Source organism: Bos indicus x Bos taurus, chromosome 24 (genome assembly GCF_003369695.1).
Source record: "Bos indicus x Bos taurus breed Angus x Brahman F1 hybrid chromosome 24, Bos_hybrid_MaternalHap_v2.0, whole genome shotgun sequence".
Classification (NCBI taxonomy): domain Eukaryota; kingdom Metazoa; phylum Chordata; class Mammalia; order Artiodactyla; family Bovidae; genus Bos; species Bos indicus x Bos taurus.
This window is the reverse complement of record NC_040099.1, coordinates 6,484,163-6,506,323: the sequence shown is the minus strand read 5'-3', so window position 1 is coordinate 6,506,323 and position 22,161 is coordinate 6,484,163.

The following is a 22,161-nucleotide window of genomic DNA, read 5'->3' as shown; positions in this document are numbered from 1 at the left end:
TACCTTTCTGTTATCCATTCCCCCCTTGAGGGTTTGTTTTCATGTCTTGGCTCTTGTGAATAATTCTGCAATGAACATGGAAGTACAAATAGTTCTTTGTGATACTGAGTTCATAGCCTTTGGTTATATACCCAGAAGTGGAGTTGCTGGTTATTATACTAGTTCAGTTTTTCTTAATTTTTGGAGGAATCTCCATGCTGTTTTCTATAATAGCTGTGCCAGTTTACATTCCCACCAACAGTGCACAGGGGTTCCCTTTTTTTCAGACCTTTGCCCACACTTGTTATCTCTCGCATTTTTGACAGTAGCCATTCTAGCATCTGTTAGGTGATATTTTATTGTGGTTTTGATTTGCAATTTCTTGATGTTTCGTGATAGACCTGTTGGCCATATGTATGTCTTTCTAGGTCATTTGTTCATTTCTTATTTGGGTTATTTGTTTTTACTATTGGAGTGTATGTATACCTTCTGTGTTTTGTTTATTAAACCCGAATCAGATACATGATTTGCAAATACTTTGCTTCATTCTGTAGGTTGCCTTTTGAGTTTTACTGATCATTTCATTTGCTATCCAGAAACATTTCAGTTTGATATAGTCTCATCTAAATTTGCCCCTGTTGCCTGTGCTTTGGGTGTCATATTCAAAAAATGATTACCAAGACCAATGTCATGGACCTTTTTTAGAATTTCGTTATAGGAAATAAATAGGAAACTTATGCCTTTAAAATATTAGAAAAGCAATGGGTTTTTGAACATATCAATTATTTTTATTTAGGATAAATGTCAGTGTATGTATTTATTTTTGAAAGTTGCAAATCTTTTTTTTTCTTATGTCACATCCTAAAATTCATACATATTTCATTTTTGCCGAAATCTTTCAAAAAGACTTTAGTAGTTGTTTATCTTCTCTATGTTTACATGTTCTCATATTTGTCATTAATAAAAATTACTAATGCCTTATAGCATTTTTCTTATCAAACATTTGCTCTAGTGACAGTCTCAACTTTTGAAACCTGACCATCTGAGCTCTGGTTTAGAAATTTCCTATTTAATTGTCCTGTTTTAATCCATTTTAAATTTATATGTTTTATTTTCTTCAATCACCAATCAATTTATCTATATCGGTCTATCTATCTACCTCCCTATCTATCATCTATCTCTGGCATTATGTTATTTTGGTTTACATTGTCCCTTGAGGATACAGGGAAGTGATCTCATTTAACTATCCTGTGCATATAGGCAATTACCGAAAGACCAGGAACTATAGGCATGATTCTAAACCTTTGCAATAAATAAAATATATAATTACATTTAATAAATGAATAAAATGCATCTTGAAAATTTTAGTTATTTAGTTATTTTCAGTGTAGATGTCAGTATTCATAATAAGACAACTACAAAATTTGAGGGAATGGAATTTGTGAAATTAGTAAGTGAAAAGATCTCCAGATAGTCACTTTCTGGTAGGTTATAACAGTGGCTGCAGAAAGCAGATCTTCAATTGAGATACAATTGAAAAAGTATCCATTCAAAGCATGAATGAGTTGAAGCAATAAAGAGCCAAACTCTAAAGAAGAGAGGAATTCAGAGAAGTTTTTGTTGATCTACAGCTATTTTGATCCCTGGATATATTAACTGTTTCTGAGCTCAGGCTGAGACTCTATTTTGCTTGGATGGAGGAATACTCTTGGGGGATGGTGAAACTGTAAGAAATCTTGGTGGTATCCAAAGGCTAAATTAAAATCAAACCAAAAAAACGGTGATATTGAGGGAATCAAAACTCCAATCTCCTTCTCAAGACTCCTGTAAAATGATGAAGCTGTACCTAGTTAGAGTGACTGAAATATTAAGCCAGAACTCTAAGAAGCATTACAGAATTTTCTGCCATCTCAGAGCTGAAAAAAAAAAAAAACAAACAGAAATTAGATTTAGGATTATATGAAGAGGACAAGATGAGTGAATCTGGCCATTTATGACAGCCCAATAAGTCTAACGGAAATAGGGCATCTTAGACTTCCCATAAGTGCAGTTCTGTCCAGCTGATGAAGTTCCTTGTTTTGATGAAGGTCTAGAAGAAAATGTGAACTTTAGAGAAATTTGATGCTAACCTTTATATTTTTTAGTAAAACACATCAGATATTCAGTTGAAATTAAGAATGCCAAGAAATAGGATCATGTGCTCAAAAACGAAAACAAACAGAAACCAAGAAATAAAAGTTAGCTCTAAGGTTTTTGAGCTAACGGAATAAGTCGATTACTTTAAAGCAATTGTGATTAATGTGTTTAATGAAAAGGAGAAAATAGAAAATAACTTTTTAAGAAAACTGGAGAACTGTTAAATGGAAAGATGTAAGTTCTAAGAATATAATTACAATGCCTGAAACTAGGTTTAACTTCAAGAGTAGATGAGTAGAAAATACTCAAGCTGAGTAACTGAGAAGAAAAAAATGAGAAGTATGTAGAAAAAAATTTGTAAGAGGCAAATGAGACCAGGTGAAAGGTCTGATAAACTCAGAGGTAAAGTATAAGGAGGAGTGAGTCAATAAATAGGACATCATGAGTATTTCAAGAAATTTAATGGCCAAGACACTTTCAAAACTGATGAAAGATTTCAAACCACACACTCAGTAACTTCTACAAACCTCAATAGACAACCATGCCTAGTAACGTCTTCCTAAAACTATCAGAAATGTAGACAAAGACAGAATGTTTTAAACAGGTTAAGATTAAGATCTGATACATTTAAAGCATCAATAGTAGATGTGAGAGCTAAGGACCCAAAGAAACAATAGAAGCCAGAAGACAATTGAATAATGTCTTTAAATGCTGATCAAATATAGCTGTGAGCTTACAGTTCTACAACAATAAGCATATCTTTCAAAATAAAAACTAAATGTTGATGTTTCTCTTCTAGTTCTTGGCAAAATGGAGTCGATAATTTTCATTCTTGTGACTAAGCACATTTAGTTCTTAATGTTATGTGCAAAACAGATATGAATATAGTCTGAAAGATAAAGAGAAGACAGACTGAGGACTTCAACATCTTAGGTGATGAATTCCTCAGGTTTTCTCTTTATTATACATGCAGGATTGGATGCTGGAGAAGTTGGCATCCTGAATATGTCAACAGTTTAGTTCAGTCACTCAGTCTTAAAGCTCTAGAATACGAAAATCTTAAAGCTCTAGAATATGCCAACAGGCACAGACAAAAATTATCAGCATAATAATTCTAAACAAGGATAGAAGTCCATATGATTATCTCATGTGCAGAATGAACACATAAACTTATAAATGTCATTCATGAAAACATAAAAAAAGTTGGAAAAATCTAACAAAAAAAGTGCAAACTTAAAAGCTGCTATCTACAAAGACCATTGAGGGAAATTTTACAATGCCTCAGTAAATAAAGCGGTGTACAACATTCATATACTTAAAGAATTAATATTGCTAAAACTTTTCATCTAGATTCATTTATAAATCCAGTATTATTTGAGTACTGATCACTGAAGACTTTCTGAGGGAATTACAATTTGATTCTAAAATTAACATAAAAATATTAAAGCTCTAGAAGAACCAAATTAATTGTGAGGAAAAGAGCTGTATTAAAAGGCTCACATTGTCTGATTAAAAGAATGAATGAAAGTTAACTGTAATCAAGGCAGTGTGATTAGCAAGTGGATAGCCAGTGTGGATTGTGGTAAATCATTGAGTCCTACAGAACCACATCTGATACCTATTAATGAGCTTTCTTCCATCCTGTATAATCTCTATCCTCGCTTCAGTCTGGAAGTTACCTAGTCTTAGATGCTTCTTGATACCCATTAGCCCAAATAAAGTCTTTAACAACCTCTATTTGAATCACTTACATACTTATCTTTGACGAATGTAAGCCTTACACTAATAGACTAATCCTATGCTAATCTTGGTAGACATAGGATGACATTTAAAAAAATTCAATACCTGTGCTTGACAAAGATTTTAGAAAAGTACAAACATAGATGAGCTTTCTTTAATTCTCTAAAGCATGCACACTAAAAGCCTATGGCAAATATCAATTTTACTGATGAATTACTGAAATTATCCACTGTTCTACTGCAGTTCAGGACTAAGATTTTAAGGTTTTTAAAAATATTTCAGGAGTGTCCTAGTTAATGCAACAAGGAATTCCAAAGGGGGAAAGAAACCTTGAAGAGCAAAAGCATGGAATACAAAGCACACTGTTTGCAGTGACATTTTCCTGTGTATCAGAAACTGAAGATAATCAACAAAAATTCTTTAAAATTAATATGTGAATTTATCAAGTACATAAATTATATAAGAAGTGGAAACAATTGTATTTCTATAATACCACTTATGTCTCAAAGCATAAAAAAATACAAAGCAGAAATAAATATAATATGGGAAAGAAACCAAGTCTTAACCATATAAATATGATTGAAAAAATTGTAAAAAGACCCTGGATATGAAGGGATATAACTTGCTCATGAATTGGAAAAGTCAATACATAAAGAAGAGTATTTTTTACAAAATGATTAAGAGATCTCAATGCAATCTAAGAAAAATCCCTGAAGGTAATTATAGTGTAAATGTACATGTTGATTTAAAACACAAAACAAAACATGAAAGCAGAAATCAAGATAATACAGAGAAAAACAAAGCTGGGAGTCTTGAACTATGACCTAGCATGACTCCCCTACCCTCCTCCCCTTAGTTCCGCAACCAAGGACCAGGGATTGAACCGGGGGCCACAGCACTGAAAGTGCTGAGTGCTAATTTCTGGGCCACCAGGGAACTCCATATTGTGAACTACTCTAAAGCTATAATGATTAAGAGACGGTGGTATTGGTTCCATGTAAGAAGTTCAGATGCAAGAAGTTGTGTGTGTGGTTACTGAACTTACAGCAGAATAGCAGTTCATCACAATATAGGATAAGCTGTCATTTCAGTAAACAGTTTTGGGTCTGTTGGGTAGATATCTGTCAAAAAAAATATTGGTTCCTGCCTTACATTATGTGCAAAAATAAATTCAAGGTTGATTTTAGATATAAGTGGAAAAGTAAAAAACAAAGACGCTTTGAATAGAAAACACACCAGAATATATTCATGGTCTTGAGGTAGGCAAGGGAACCTCAGAAGCTCAAATGGTAAAGAATCCGCCTGCAATGCAGGAGACCTGGGTTCAAACCCTGGATTGGGGAGATTCCCTTGGAGAAGGCAGTGGCTACCTATTCAAGTATTCTTGCTTGGAGAATTTCATGGAGAGAAGAGCCTGGCAGACTACAGTCCATGGGTCTCAAAGAGAGCAGAGTGACTAACATTTTTACTTAAAACTGAAGATGAAGCATAAGTTAGTATTTCATGGAATACATCAACTATCATGAAAAAAAATTGATAATTTCCCTCAAATCTTGAAAAGATCAGAATCACACTCTCTTATCAATCATAAGTAGTTTGCATAAAGATTTGACTACCTCATGGGAAGAACCAACTCATTGCAGGAGGAGAAGGGGACGACAGAGGATGAGATGGTTTGATGACATCACCAACTCAGTGGGCAGGGGCAAACTCGGGGGAATGCTTGACAGACAGGGGAGCCTGGGTGCTGCAGTCCGTGGGTCACAAAGATACTGAACAACCATAATGGGTATGAAACAAATTTACACAGAATTTCATATCTCTTTATCAGAACTATTTTAAAAAGTGATTATCAAAGAAACAAATATAGTAAATGTAAATTTACCAAATTATGACAGGCAAAGGTACTAAATGGGAAATATGACCAAAAATCATGTTTCTTGATGCTTAATCTGAAAACAGCAGAATTACTGTTAAATATCTGTTAATCTAATTGTCAGTTCAGTTCAGTCACTCAGTCATGTTTGACTCTTTGCAACCCCATGAATCGCAGCACGCCAGACCTCCCTGTCCATCAACAACTCCTAGAGTTCACTCAGACTCACGTCCATTGAGTCAGTGATGCCATCCAGCCATCTCATTCTCTGTCATCCCCTTTTCCTCCTGCCCCCAATCCCTCCCAGCATCAGAGTCTTTTCCAATGAGTCAACTCTTCGCATGAGGTGGCCAAAGTACTGGAGTTTCAGCTTTAGCATCATTTCTTGCAAAGAAATCCCAGGGCTGATCTCCTTCAGAATAGGCTGGTTGGATCTCCTTGCAGTCCAAGGGACTCTCAAGAGTCTTCTCCAACACCACACTTCAAAAGCATCAATTCTTCGGTGCTCAGCTTTCTTCACAGTCCAACTCTCACATCCATACATGACTACTGGAAAAACCATAGCCTTGACTAGACGGACCTCTGTTGGCAAAGTAATGTCTCTGCTTTTCCATATGCTATCTAGGTTGGTCATAACTTTCCATCCAAGGAGTAAGCATCTTTTAATTTCATGGCTGCAGTCACCATCTGCAGTGATTTTGGAGCTCCAAAAATTAAAGTCTGACATTGTTTCCACTGTTTCCCCATCTGTTTCCCATGAAGTGATGGGACCAGATGCCATGATCTTCGTTTTCTGAATGTTGAGCTTTAAGCCAACTTTTTCACTCTCCTCTTTCACTTTCATCAAGAGGCTTTTTAGTTCCTCTTCACTTTCCGCCATAAGGGTGTTTTCATCTGCATATCTCTGGGCAATCTTGATTCCAGCTTGTGTTTCTTCCAGCCCAGTGTGTCTCATGATGTACTCTGCATATAAGTTAAATAAGCAGGGTGACAATATACAGCCTTGACGTACTCCTTTTCCTATTTGGAACCAGTCTGTTGTTCCATGTCCAGTTCTAACTGTTGCTTCCTAACCTGCATATAGGTTTCTCAAGAGGCAGGTCAGGTGGTCTAGTATTCCCATCTCTTTCAGAATTTTCCACAGTTTATTGTGATCCACACAGTCAAAGGCTTTGGCATAGTCAATAAAGCAGAAATAGATGTTTTTCTGGAATTCTCTTGCTTTTTCCATGATCCAGTGGATGTTGGCAGTTTGATCTCTGCTTCCTCTGCCTTTTCTAAAACCAGCTTGAACATCTGTAAGTTCACAGTTCACATACTGCTAAAGCCTGGCTTGGAGAATTTTGTGCATTACTTTACTAGCATGTGAGATGAGTGCAATTGTGCAGTAGTTTGAGCATTCTTTGGCATTGCCTTTCTTTGGGATTGGAATGAAAACTGACCTTTTACACTCCTGTGGCCACTGCTAAGTTTTCCAAATCTGCTGGCATATTGAGTGCAGCACTTTCACAGCATCATCTTTCAGGATTTGGAATAGCTCAACTGGAATTCCATCACCTCCACTAACTTTGTTCGTAGTGATGCTTTCTAAGGCCCACTTGACTTCACATTCCAGGATGTCTGGCTCTAGGTGAGTGGTCATACCATTGTGATTATCTTGGTCATGAACATCTTTTTTGTACGGTTCTTCTGTGTATTCTTGCCACTTCTTCTTAATATCTTCTGCTTCTGTTAGGTCCATACCATTTCTGTCCTTTATCGAGCCCATCTTTGCATGAAATATTCCCTTGGTATCGCTGATTTTCTTGAAGAGACCTCTAGTCTTCCCATTCTGTTGTTTTCCTCTATTTCTTTGCATTGTTCACTGAGGAAGCCTTTCTTATCTCTTCTTTCAACAAATAACAAGACAGATTTCAAAAAGGCCTAAAAGTTATAATCCCATATGTTCTGAATAAACCTTATTTCATAATTCAATAGTGATTTATATAGAAGTTCAGACAGAGAAGACAGAGTTTTAAACATAGAAAATGTTTTAATTTTAAAGTAATCTTCTTAAGGTGTATGTGTACATGTGTGGTAGGGATGGAGAAGAGAGAGAAAGAGATTGAACACATACCCACTCATGTATGTTTGTTTTTGAGAATACAATACACCTGAAAAAATCAGTGAGGTCCCCCAAAAGATTGACAGTATGTGAGATTGTCCTAGAGAAAACATTATAAATAACTAGTGTTATTTATATAACTAGTGTTCAGAAATATTAAAAGCTTTACAATTCTCTGGACTGTCGTAATGAAAGCAGAAGTCAGTTTTTGAGTCCAAATTATATTAGAATGATTGGAAAGTTTTCCTGTTTAAATCTGTTAACCTATATCTGACATTTCTGAGTAAATAAGGCAGTATGAGTTGTGAAGCAGGAAAATCATACAGAAAACCTATTAAATAGATTATTCTACCCTGTTTAATTCAGAAGAGCTTGATTTTGTTTTATGTTATTGTTTTGCCCCCAATACTTTAAATAGCTCCTGATTCAAACCAAACCAAACCATAAATCTACTTAGGTGTGCATTTCCCTCTGTTTTGATGATGTGTTTATTAATGTATAATGTCCATATGGTACAATCCATCATTTTTTGTTGTTGTTGCTGTTTTACAGTTGTATGTGTTTTGGTAAATGTATACAATTACATAAACCCTACCACAATCAAGATAGAGAATAATCCCGATTCCCCCAACATTCCCTCATGTCCCTCTGTAATCAGTCTCCTTCCCCGCCAACCATCTCTCCCATTCTTGGGAAAACTGCTTACATTTCTGTTTCTATATTTTTCTCTTCCCAGATTGTCATATAATAAGAATCATAGACTATGTAGTCTTTTATGTCTGATTGCTTTCATTTATCATAATACCTTTTAAAATACAGTGCTGCTGCTGCTAAGTCACGTCAGTCATGTCCGACTCTGTGCGACCCCATAGACGGCAGCCCACCAGGCTCCCCTGTCCCTGGGATTCTCCAGGCAAGAACACTGGAGTGGGTTGCCATTTCCTTCTCCAATGCATGAAAGTGAAAAGTGAAAGGGAAGTCGCTCAGTCTTGTCCAACTCTTTGCGCCCGCATGGACTGTGGCTTACCAGGCTCCTCCATCCATGGGATTCTCCAGGCAAGAGTACTGGAGTGGGGTGCCACTGCCTTCTCCGTAAAATACAGTAATGATTCTGTATTTTTCAGTAGTTCATTTCCATTGATTACCGAGTAATATTTCACTTTATGGATGTACTATGACTTTTTTCTGTGCACTAATTGTACGTATGTTGCTTTCAGATTTTGGCTATTATCACTAAGAGTGATAAGAGTGGGCTTCCCTGGTGGCTCAGATGGTAAAGCATCTGCCCGCAAGGCGGGAGACCCAGCTTCGGTCCCTGGGTCGGGAAAATCCCCTGGAGAAGGAAATGGCAACCCACTCTAGGACTCTTGGCTGGAAAATTCCATGGACTGAGGACCCTGGTAGGCTACAGTCCATGGGGTCACAAAGAGTCAGACAGGACTGAGCGACTTCACCTTCACCTTCCTTCCTTCACTAAGAGTACCATAAATATTCATTTATAGGTCTTGATGTAGATATATGTTGACATTTCTCGTAGGTAAATACCTAAGTATGTGACTGCTGGATCATATGACATATTTCTGTTTACTTATAAAAGAAACTGCCAAATAATTTCCTATGCTGGCTATAATGTTTTTAATTTTTCAGGATAATGTCATGAAAATTTGAGTTGCTAGTACTTGATATTATCAGATTTTATGAAATTTAGCCATTCTACTACATGTGTAGTGGTATCTCGGTTTTAATTTTTATTCCTTAATGACTAATCATGTTAGTCATGTTAAATCATGTTAAACATTTAACATGTTAATCATGTTAAACATTTCTTAGGTGTTTATTTGCTACTCATGTCCCTTCTTTGCTAAATGTGTTTTCAAAAAACTTTTTTTTGAGTTATTTGATTTCTTACTGAGCTGTGAGGGTTTAACCAGATGTATATTTTGCAAATATTTTCTCCTAGCCTGTGGCTTTTCATTTTCATCACATTGTCTTTTAAATGACAGAAGTTTAAATTTAGATGGAGTACAGTTTATCCATAATTTCTTTTATACTGTGAGCTTTCGTTATCTTATCTAAGGAACATTTGTACAACTCTTTACTTAATTAGAACAGTCCCAATTACATTTGTTTGAAATTAGCATTGTGCTCAAGACAAATTAAAATGTGATATTGTTGCTTAAAAATTTATACGCTGGTATATGTGTTTGCTTTCACGGGAATAAAGGAGCCATACGTATGCAGTGCAAACATGTCATTTATGCCATCAGCTTGCTCTGTTATTAAGAAAATATGTTATTATAAAGTTTGAAGAACTTTAGCATATAGAAGAAAATGAGATAAGGATGTCACAACACATTTAAATTGTTACTTTTAGTTTTGAAATGTAAATGAATGTACAAGATATGAGTGAGGCTCTTGTGCATTTAAACATCAAAAATAGTTTTAATTTCAATTTTTAAAAAATGAGCTATCTTTTCAATATAACATATTTAAGTGTTCTAATATAAAAAAGTGAAAGTGAAAGTCGCTCAGTCATATCTGACTCTTTGCGACCCCACTGACTATACATAGTCCATGGAATTCTCCAGGCCAGAATACTAGAGTGGGTAGCCGTTCCCTTCTCCAGGGGATCTTCCCAACCCAGGGCAGGGAGATTATTTAACAGCTGAGCCACTATGGAAGCCCTTCAATATAAAGATTGAACATAAAGAAGAGAGACTTTTAACATTTAATTGTCAAATCTGAAAATTATTCATTTTGAATTTCAAAAAGTATATATTTTACCTCTGCCTATGTCTGGAACTTCACAATATATCATTATTATTTTTGCTTTAAGCATCAGTAGTCTGTGTGTATATTTACCCAGGATGTCCTGAATAAAATTTGGACATATAAGACACAAGAAGATACAGAAAAGTATAACTGGTGTATCAACACAAACACATCTGTGAATGTGGGTCTCATTTCTCTGCTTTCCCCTTGTGTCTCTTGCTTCTAAAATATATTCAGAATGTTGTGTGTGAAAAGCATTATTGACTAATGTAAATATTGTTTACCCCAGAAAATAAAAAATGTTCTTTTCACTTTGAAGCCTTTGTCTGGGGTGTGTGTGACTCTCATAGCGATGGAGCTTATTCTTGGCCTTAGAGTGTTCATCACCAGCTTCAGATATGCTCAGAAATGAGCTTGGTTCGCACTGGTGCCCCTTGTATAGGTCTGCTTTATATGCGCGTTGTTCCTGGTAGCTCTGCTGTAAAGAATCCGCCTGCCAATGCAAATGACATGGGTTTGATCCCTGGGTCAGGAAGATCCCCTGGAGAAGGAAATGGCAACCTTCCCAGTATTCTTGCCTGGGAAATACCATGGACAGAGGAGCTTGGCAGGTTGCAGTCCATGGGGGTCACAAAAGACTCAGATAGGACTTAATGACTAAACAATAGAAACAAAAGCCCAAAAGCACTCGGGGTGAAGGAGAAGGATTTCTCTTGGCTCTCTGCCCTGCCCTGATCTTTGGAGAGTTGCAGGTTGTCAGATCTGTTGACAGACCATGGGAACATGGTAGGTTGTAATCTCTCATGTCAGCCTTTACCTAGATGTTACAAATTTAGTAACATTTAGACCCCTTTAGCCTTATCGCTGTCTTTCAAGGTTACCCCCAACCACCAGTCCCACCATTGCAGCAGAAAAAAAAGGCAATTATGGCCTCTTCTAGCAAAGACTTCACTCTTTCTGAAATTTAGCTTTATTGTTTTCTTTTTATCCTCAGCTCTGTGATGGGTAGAAAAACTCGTGTGACTTTGTAATTTATCCATCTAACTCTTGGTCTTACGGTGGGGGTGATAACCTTTTATGATTTCTGTATTTTCGCTGAAAGCAGAAGGCTGTTCTCGTGTGAAAATCAGTATCTGAAAGATACAGAGTTACCAGCATCTAGCCATTTCCCCTCCTTGTTGTATCACATACTCTTAATTAGACTCATGCTGCGGAATTGGTAGACAGTCCCCTATTGACACTCTGCTGCCATTCTTAAAAATCTCTGCATTGAATGAATTGAATGACACTTTTAGCCACTGTTGCTTTATGCAAGTGTCAATTCTGTGTTATCTGGTTCATCACCTATGCCTGCTAAGACTGTTTCTTTAATGGTGAAATAATGGCCCATGCAGTATGAAAACTTTGAAAGAGCTATAGGTGTTGACTGTAGTTTGATGAGTCTTCATTTGTCTAAAATTGTTGGTATTATCTTCTTTAAATCCCTATTCATTTCCCCCACAAACTACTGAAATTATAGAGTTAAAAAATCAAAGTGTGAGCATTTTTAAATACTTCAAATCCATCCTGTTTTCTAGACAAAACATTTATTTTCTTCCAATACACAGCTTCAGTTCAGTTCAGTGGCTCAGTCATGTCCGACTCCTTGCGACCCCATGAATCGCAGCACGCCAGGCCTCCCTGTCCATCACCAACTCCCGGAGTTCACTCAGACTCATGTCCATCGAGTCGTTGATGCCATCCAGCCATCTCATCCTCTGTCGTCCCCTTCTCCTCCTGCCCCTGATCCCTCCCAGCATCAGAGTCTTTTCCAATAAGTCAACTATTCACATGAGGTGGCCAAAGTACTGGAGCTTCAGCTTTAGCATCATTCCTTCCAAAGAAATCCCAGGGCTGATCTCCTTCAGAATGGACTGGTTGGATCTCCTTGCAGTGCAAGGGACTCTCAAGAGTCTTCTCCAACACCACAGTTCAAAAGCATCAATTCTTTGGCGCTCAGCTTTCTTCATAGTCCAACTCTCACATCCATACATGACCACAGGAAAAACCATAGCCTTGACTAGATGGACCTACACTGAAAATAGATTCAATATCTCCTACCACCTTAGAAGAAGAACTTTTCTTTTTCTGTTTTGTGTTCATAAAAATCTTAAATGCAGCTTCTTTGACAGCTTATCCACTGATATATTTCTGCATGATTATTTAAGCAGTGGTTACTGCAATTAATGATTCTTTGTGTACTTAGCAATTTGTGGGTAGTCTGTTTGCTTCCGAGAGTCTGGTATTTTGGAATTTTAGCCAAAGACATGTCAACACATTGATATTTTAAAGTTTTTTTAATTTTTTTTGGCTTTGGGAAAGTCAACATATTCAAATAATACCTTCATTAAAAGTATAGTTTTCGTAGTTATCCTTTCTTTATTTGACCTTGATTTCTTTATGGTTATAACTATTATTTCCACTCTTATAACATTTGCAATTAACTATGGAGTTTCTCCAATGTCAGCATATAAGAAGATAATTGTATTTTCCAATGAAGAATCTCAATTATGGGCATGAAAATGGAGTGAGTTATTTTTGCCTATGCAAAATCTACCTCATGTTACATCTGCATGAATAAACTGCTTAAATATACAGAGTGAAGTAAGCCAGAAGGAAAAACATAAATACAGTATACTAACGCATATATATGGAATTTAGAAAGATGGTAACGATAACCCTGTATACGAGACAGCAAAAGAGACACTGATGTATAGAACAGTCTTATGCACTCTGTGGGAGAGGGTGGGAAGATTTGGGAGAATGTCATTGAAACATGTGAAATGTCATGTATGAAACGAGATGCCAGTCCAGGTTCAGTGCACGATGCTGGATGCTTGGGGCTGGTGCGCTGGGAAGGCCCAGGGGGATGGTATGGGGAGGTTGGGAGGGAGGAGGGTTCAGGATGGGGAGCATGTGTATTTATTTAGAAAAAAATTAAAAAAATAAATAAATAAATACTATATTAGCCAGAGTACTTAATTTCTGGAACAATGAAAGCAAGATCTCAGTGACATCATGAAACAGAGACTTATTTATAACTCACATTGCAGTCAGTGTAGAGTGTGAGCTTCTGCTCTACATGGGATCTCAAGGAAAGACCTTGCTCCATTCCTGTGGATTCTTTAGCTTCTAACACAAATGTTAGCCCAGGATAAATTAAAAAAAATAATAATTTGAAGGAATTGGCTGGCTCATTAGAGAACAACCAAAGATTTCTCCTTCGTGTTCTGTTGAAAACATCTGTTTATGTAATAATCCTTCATGCACAACAGGCTTGGGAATTGAAGAGAAGGGCATGAATATTGATGAGTTCTGGTAATCAGTGACACCAATTGGTAGCCAAGGTCAAAGTGAAATGTGAGAAGTCCCAAAGTGTGGGCGCCATGCTCTGACATACCTATGTTCTCTTTCATACAGATCCATGGGAAAATAGCACACATTTTGATAGACATCTGTTTTGATAAGCTTTATTTTCTCTTTTAATCACCACAACTCCCAATTTGGGATTGTTTCTGTATTTTATAGATTAGGACACTGAATGTTTGATGTGGAAAGTGGCTTCTAAGCCATAAAGTGAGCTATGTACTGAGCAACATAGAAAAAAACTACTTTTTTGATTTTTAGTGTCTATTATGGAGAAGGCAATGGCAACCCACTCCAGTGCTCTTGCCTGGAAAATCCCATGGATGGAGGAGCCTGGAGGGCTGCAGTCCATGGGGTTGCTACGAGTCGGACACATCTGAGCGACTTCCCTTTCACTTTTCACTTTCATGCATTGGAGAAGGAAATGGCAACCCACTCTAGTGTTCTTGCCTGGAGAATCCCAGGGGTGGGGGAGCCTGGTGGGCTGCCATCTTTGGGGTCACACAGAGTCGGACACAACTGAAGTGACTTAGCAGCAGCACAAGCAGCAGCAGCAGCAGTGTCTATTATGTTTTCTTTGAAGAATTTCTGTTGCCTCTAAATAGTGGATTCTTGTAAAAAAAATTCCATAATTTTTTTTCTCTTTTTTATTATAGTTGTTAAAAATTTTTAGCAAGAGGTTTACATAAGAAATCCAGTACCCAAATTTAAAATAAATCATACCCCTTGACTTTTAGTGAAGTCATATATTACAGAGACCAAGTGCCAGGATTCATTGTTTTAACATTACTTTTGGGTGAGAGAAAAGTTGTACAATACTGCAAATAATATAAAAATTGATATAAACTTATTCAAATTGATTATTTTGTTTTCTAAAATACTAAACAGAGCACAATAGGTATTTATTAGAATATTTACTGACAGTATACATTTGCTGCTAATATTAGACAAGGTGTATATAATACTGTGCATAAATTTATTAGCAATATCATTTTTATTTTTGATGATTTTTGTTTAAAAATTAGGTTGGGGTTAACAATTCAGAGATACTGTAAGTGAAAGATGGAAAACTTTTACATTTCATATACAATTATAATTCAAAATGTTAAGGATAAATGATATAGCACCTAGAGAAAATTTACCACCTCCCTCTCTGTACCATGAAATTAAAAAGAAATGATTTATTACTCTACATGCCAGTTTAGATCAGTAGATGTGCCCTTGAGAGAGAATTATGTAATATTTTCCTTTTTATATTATGCATTTATCAGTGCCTGATATAGATTATTCCCTAACTTAGAGAAGTGCCTGAGTATATGCTTTTGAATCATTGTATTTACATTGGAGTGTATAACAGTTGTTTGCAATAAATACATTGTCCTAAATAATCACCTTTAGAAGGGTAGAAAAATATGTAAAGGAGATTCTACTATGCAAGTAGCCACTAAAATTCTGTAGAAAATGTTAAAAATTATAAGTTAAGAGTAGTTAAACTTAGTGGAAGATATAAGATATATGGGAAGTATTTATGATGCTGATAAAATGTGAGAACTAGGAAGAAATGTATCAAGTAGGAATAAAGCAAAGGCGAGGAAGGAAATACACTATAATCTTCTAGGCAAAAGGAAAAATTAGAAGCAAAAGCACCTACTGTTTAATCGATAATATTAAAGCTGGCTGATTTGGGAGAATGAAATTGAAACATGTATATTATCATATGTGAAATGGATTGCCAGTCCAGGTTTGACGCATGGTACAGGATGCTCGGGGCTGGTGCACTGGGATGACCCAGAGGGACAGTATGGGGAGGGAGGTGGAAGAGGGGTTCAGGATGGGAAACACGAATACACCCATGTTTTGAATCATGAATCCACCCGTGGTAGATTCATGTGGATGTATGGCAAAGCCAATACAATATTGTAAAGTAAAAAAAAAACAAAAACAAAAGACAAAAAAAATGAAGAAAAAGATAGGAACAAAGGAAAACGGTAATAAATAGAAAACAGTAGTAAGTATGAGAAAGTGTTAGTCATTCAGTTATGTCTGACTCTTTGAGACCCCAGGGACTATAGTTGCCAGACTCCTCTATCCATTGAATTATCCAGGCAAGAATACTGGAGTGGGTAGCCATTTCCTTCTCCAGTGGAACTTCCTGACCTAGGGATAATACCCAGGTCTCCCACATTGCAGGTAGATTCTTTACCATCTAAGCCACCAGGGAAGCCCAGTAATAAGTATGGTAGATATTAATCCAACTATGTCGATAATCACTTTGAACATCAATGGTCTAAATGCACCAATTAAAAGACAGATTGTCAGAGTGGATCAAAAAACAAGACCCAATATTATATTGTCTGCAAGAAATCCACTTTAGACATAAAGAAAAATATACCATGCTAGTACGTCAAGGCTGTATATTGTCACCCTGCTTACTTAACTTCTATGCAGAGTACATCATGAGAAACGCTGGACTGGAAGAAACACAAGCTGAAATCAAGATTTCTGGGAGAAATATCAATAACTGCAGATATGCAGATGACACCATCCTTATGGCAGAAAGTGAAGAGGAACTAATAAGCCTCTTGATGAAAGTGAAAGTGGAGAGTGAAAAAGTTGGCTTAAAGCTCAACATTCAGAAAACGAAGATCATGGCATCCGGTCCCATCACTTCATGGGAAAGAGATGGGGAAACAGTGGAAACAGTGGCAGACTTTATTTTTTTGGGCTCCAAAATCACTGCAGATGGTAACTGCAGCCATGAAATTAAAAGACGCTTACTCCTTGGAAGGAAAGTTATGTCCAACCTAGATAGCATATTCAAAAGCATAGACATTACTTTGCTAACAAAGGTCTGGCTAGTCAAGGCTATGGTATTTCCTGTGGTCATGTACAGATGTGAGAGTTGGACTGTGAAGAAGGCTGAGCGCCGAAGAATTGATGCTTTTGAACTGTGGTGTTGGAGAAGACTCTTGAGAGTCCCTTAGACTGCAAGAAGATCCAACCAGTCCATCCTAAAGGAGATAAGCCCTGGGATTTCTTTGCAAGGAATGATGCTAAAGCTGAAACTCCAGTACTTTGGCCACCTCATGCGAAGAGTTGACTCATTGGAAAAGTCTCTGATGCTGGGAGGGATTGGGGGCAGAAGGAGAAGGGGACGACAGAGGATGAGATGGCTGGATGGCATCACTGACTCAATGGACGTGAGTCTGGGTGAACTCCGGGAGTTGGTGATGGACAGGGAGGCCTGGCGTGTTGCGATTCATGGGGTTGCAAAGAGTCGGACACAACTGAGTGACTGAACTGAACTGAACTGAACTGAATAGTAACCAAAGAAAGAGCAACTATATTAATTTAAGACACAGCAGATTTTGAAACAAAGGAAGTCATCAGGGATAACTCAGTAGTGAAGGACTGAACACATTCCACCCAGACTGGAAATAAAACTATGATAGTCATTATTCAAAACTGTACTGAAGGTCCTGATCAAGGCAATAAGAATAAATAAATAAATATAACAATAATTGCAAAAGAAAAAAAAAGCTGGCTGAAATTTAAAGCTTGTCTAGAAGAATAATTATGAGATCAAAGTGGGAAGCCAAATTAGAGCAATGTTGTAGAGATTCTTAAATGACCATGCACTGTAATGATTTAACTGGAGGACTTTGATGGATTAGTCAGTGAAGAATCTGGGGCCATGCAGGAGATCTACATTCAATCCCTCGGTCAGGAAGATCCCCCAGAGGAGGAAATGGCAACCCACTGCAGTATTCTTGCCTGTGAATTCCCATGGACATGGGAGCCTGTGGTCCATAGGATCACAAAGAGTTGAACATGACTGAAGCAACTTAGCATGCCTGCACACAACAGGTCATGCAATCTTATAGCACAAAAGTTTAGATGGTTTGAAGGAAGGGGAAAAGAACCGAATTTGAAGGTGGCGAAGTAGAGTGAGGAGTCCACACACCACATCCCTGGTGAGTGACTCCTGGGTATGAAAAGACATGCTGCTTAAGAGAGGGGCGGGGGTCTCGGGGTCCTTATAGAAGAGCTGAGGGTCAGAAGAAGGTAAATGGAACAGTGGAAGAATTGATAGAAGGGGAGGGGAGGATTTCTGATGAAAAATCATGAGTTTCAGAGGGCTCAGGGAAAGGTTTCAGAATTCGGTCAAGATGCGAAGAAAAGGTCCTAATACAATGAGATGTTGGACCTTGAGAAACTTCTGCCCATCCTGGACTTCTAATGGCGACTGAAAAGAGGGAGAAATCCCCACCTGAGGTTGATGCCAGTGGTCTAAATGCCTCTGATGGAAACGTGGATTGCTTGCCTGCTGGGCTTTGGAGCAAGATGGTGAGAGCTGGCACTAGGCTTTTTTTTTAGTGCAACTCTTTGCCTTTTTTTTCATCCCCTATGTTCTTCACATAGTTTACACCAAGGTTTAACTTACGAACTTGAGGTTTCATTTCAGGAGACACATCAAAGAATTCAATAGTAGTTTTAAATGAAAGTGGTCACCACTCAGTACACTTTCTGACCCCATGGACTGTGGCCCGCCAGGCTCCTCTGTCCATGGAACTTTTTCAGGCAAGAATTCTGGAGTGGGTAGCCATTCCCTTCTCCAGGAGATCTTCCTGACCCAGGAAGTGAACTCAGGGCTTCTGCACTGCAGGCAGATTCTTTATTGTCCGAGCCACCAGGGAAGCCCAGTTGCTTAGTGTTCATATGATTTAGGGCACAGGGGCTGTTCCTAACTGTCTGTCACATGACCCTGGAGCGTCTAGAGCCACTGCATTGTGGACCTGATGGGGGTGAAAGCCAGATAAGAGGTGGTCAGATTGCACAGTTTATCAGCTGAGCAACAGAAGAAACTGGCCAGCCTCAAGGTAGGACCTCAAAAACTAGCTCAAAATAGCACACACACACACACAGAAAAACCCACTATATTATACCCAGTAAAGGCAATTGCTAATCAAGAGATTTAAGACACTTTCATCTTTCACCTCAAAAACTGACCTGTTAAAAACTGAGTTCTGATACTAAAATTGGGCAGCATGATATATCAATTTTTATTGTAAGTTAAACAGTTTCATTTAAGAAGTTATGAAGCAATTATGATTTGGCGAGTTTTTGTCAAAGAACATTTTCTCCACAAATAAGTGACATGGCACATTATCGGTGTTAGGTCAAAATGCCCTCCTTAAAGTGTTTCAATATTAAAGTTAAATATTTTTTTAAGCGGATTTCTTTCCAGAATCTTATGCATCAAATTTCTGTAGCAGCAGCCCAACATGAGGGATTTACTGAAGGTTTATTTCAACACCAATCTCATATTATCAGCAACCATCATGAGTCACTCTTTCCACTAAGTGAGTGTCACAGACAGACATGTCTTTAGCTTCCTATGAGAAGATCCTCTGTGCAATGTTGTGAATTAAATACATCAGAAATCATGCTTACAAGTTAAAATGCTTAAATAGTATTTCATTTCAAATACAGTGTCTAACAGGTGTTCTTCAAAGTGACACTTGAGTACTGCTTTTTAGAAGACTTCTTAGTTTGTAGCATCTGGTGATGTACTATTCCTAATTTCAATTTCTCAGTGGCATGCTTGAAAAGTACCTGAGTGACTGTCTTTGGATGAACACGGCCCTTGTGCCAAAACAAAAGTTCAGGCAATAGAAAATTGCAAAATTATGAAGCTCTTTATACAAAACTGCAGTCTGCCTGGTTTTTGCAATGCAAATAAAGAAAGCAATCTTGATGCAATTCATCTGTGTTTGAAATCCCCTTGCATTGCGGTAAAGTGTTCCTTAATTGACTGGTAAATCATTCTATGATCAGTTTAGCAAATTGTTTTTCTCTCTTTTCCGCTGCCGACTCTGGGGAGCTTTGAGCAGTTTTATGGTAACTGTTGCTTTTTTCCTTCTTTTCAACTGAACTGCTATAACCTCTGCATGTGATAAACAAGTTCAAAAAGAGAAACAATAAATCTGTGTGTGAGAATTCAAATGCTCCTGGAATTAAGTAAATATAACTTCCCTGTCAAACAGTATTGAATCTGAGACTTGTTATTAGCAACTGAAAAATTTGAGCTTTCTGAATGCCTGATTCCCTCCAGAGGAATGTGAAAATAGAATGTTTGCAAATATAATAACTAGGTCTGGGTTTACAGTATTTCCTCAGAGCAGGCCAGGGGCTACACTGTTACCGGCCAGTTGAAGCCAGGTCATTGTATAAAATAATCAGTGTCAGTACACTGATAAAACAATATGAGATACTGTAGTTGAAGCTTTTCAAAATGCTAGCGCCTCAGTTGGCAGCTATTCCTCCAGCTGATGTTCTTCTAAAGATCCTGGCGTGATCATGAAGTCTGTCTAATTTCTCTCTTCATTCCTATCCTCCCCTCCCTTTGTTGATCTTTCCACAAATTACGTGTTCAGTCACTTCCTGTAGATGCCCGTCTAGAAAGACTTGCTCTCAATCCCTTATGAATTGACTCTTCTAATTGTGTTGTCAATTTTGGTTCAGGCTCTTTTTGAGATCCTAGAAATTTCCCAATGCCTTCTGGTCCCAGAGAAACTCATTTAGTTTCTGCCCTTCAGGGATTTACAATTGGGTAGAGAAACCTTCAAATCCCATTATTTAAACAACTTCTATCCATTTATCTGAAAGAGCAATTCAAATCTTTTGTTTGCGCTGTTCATCTTTTTTCTGTTCTCAACATTAGCTTTGTCACCGTGCACATAGCTGTTTCCAAATCATTGAAAGTTCATTTTCTCAAAGCTTCATTTACTACACGCGTCCTGTAATTTTGTGAAGGAATCAGATCTGGAGCACATTATTACTTAATATTTTCAGCCCATCACATCTTTTATACATCACTTCCACAGGTTCATTCCCTTTATTAATTTTATACTCACCATTTGAAGAACCACTGTGCTGTGGGAGCTATTGGTATGAATGGAGGGTTATAAAGTTTTATTGTATTTTATTATTGCATAACTGTTATGCCAATAAACATATTGAAGGAAAACTATTGGTGTTTAACATGTAACAAATTCCCAGCATGATGTTATTTGAAACCTTCATTTAATGCATGACTAGATCTTGTTTCATAGACACGGTAGATTTGAATGAAAACCAGCTCAATTTTACTTACAATAACAAAGATGCTCTAATAAAAGAGAGATGTTGAATTTACTACTTGAACTCATATCTGCCCTTGAAATGGAACTAGATTTGTGCCTAAAAACTGAAGAGGAGAAAGAAGAGCTGTAGAGCTACAGAAATTAATTGCTTTATAACTCATATTATTTCAATTTTTTTTAATAGATCAAGATAAAGTTTCTTTTTTCCCCTGCCTGGCATAATTCACTAACTGAGAGAGACAGTGTTCATATGGTTCAAAGTCAAGGCTTAATTATCTAATATTTTTAATTACTTTGTGATCACCTATCTCAGATCCGTTTGATTTTTGCACTTTTGTGGTTGAAATGAATGTGGTGTAATTGAAGGATTCATGACCAAAATTAAAAAATAAAATTACACTTCATAGGGCTGATTATTAAGAGAGGCTAATAGGGATTCAATCATGTGTATCTCAATAAGACAAATGAAAAAAAGAACAAGTCAAACCCAAAGTATACAGGAATAATTCCTCACTTAAGTGAACTTGGTTAATATCTCCTTACCTTTTATAAAATATTAGCTTCTTAATTTAAGGGCACTGTGAAAAATCCTGTTTTGAAATTTGGAAACACCAGCTACACACATGAATACTGGGTACTCTTTGAGAGGTGGTTACAACTGGTTCAGGCAGTAAAGAATCTGCCTGCAATGCAGGAGACCCAGGTTCTATCTCTGGGTCGGGAAGACCCCTTTGAGAAGGGAATGGCAACCTACTTCAGTATTCTTGCCTGGAGAATTCTGTGGACAGGGGAGCCTGGTGGGCTACAGTCCACAGGATTGCAAAGAGTTGGACACAACTGAGCGACTAACATTTTCACTTTACAACTCTGAAGATTGTTTTTTTTTTTTTTTTAGCAGAGAGGAAAAGAGATTTTAACATGCATATTTGCATATTTTTCTCATTGTTTAAGCAGGCACGTTTTGGGAAGGTGGAAATTTGCCTAGAGGTATAAGTAATGATCAA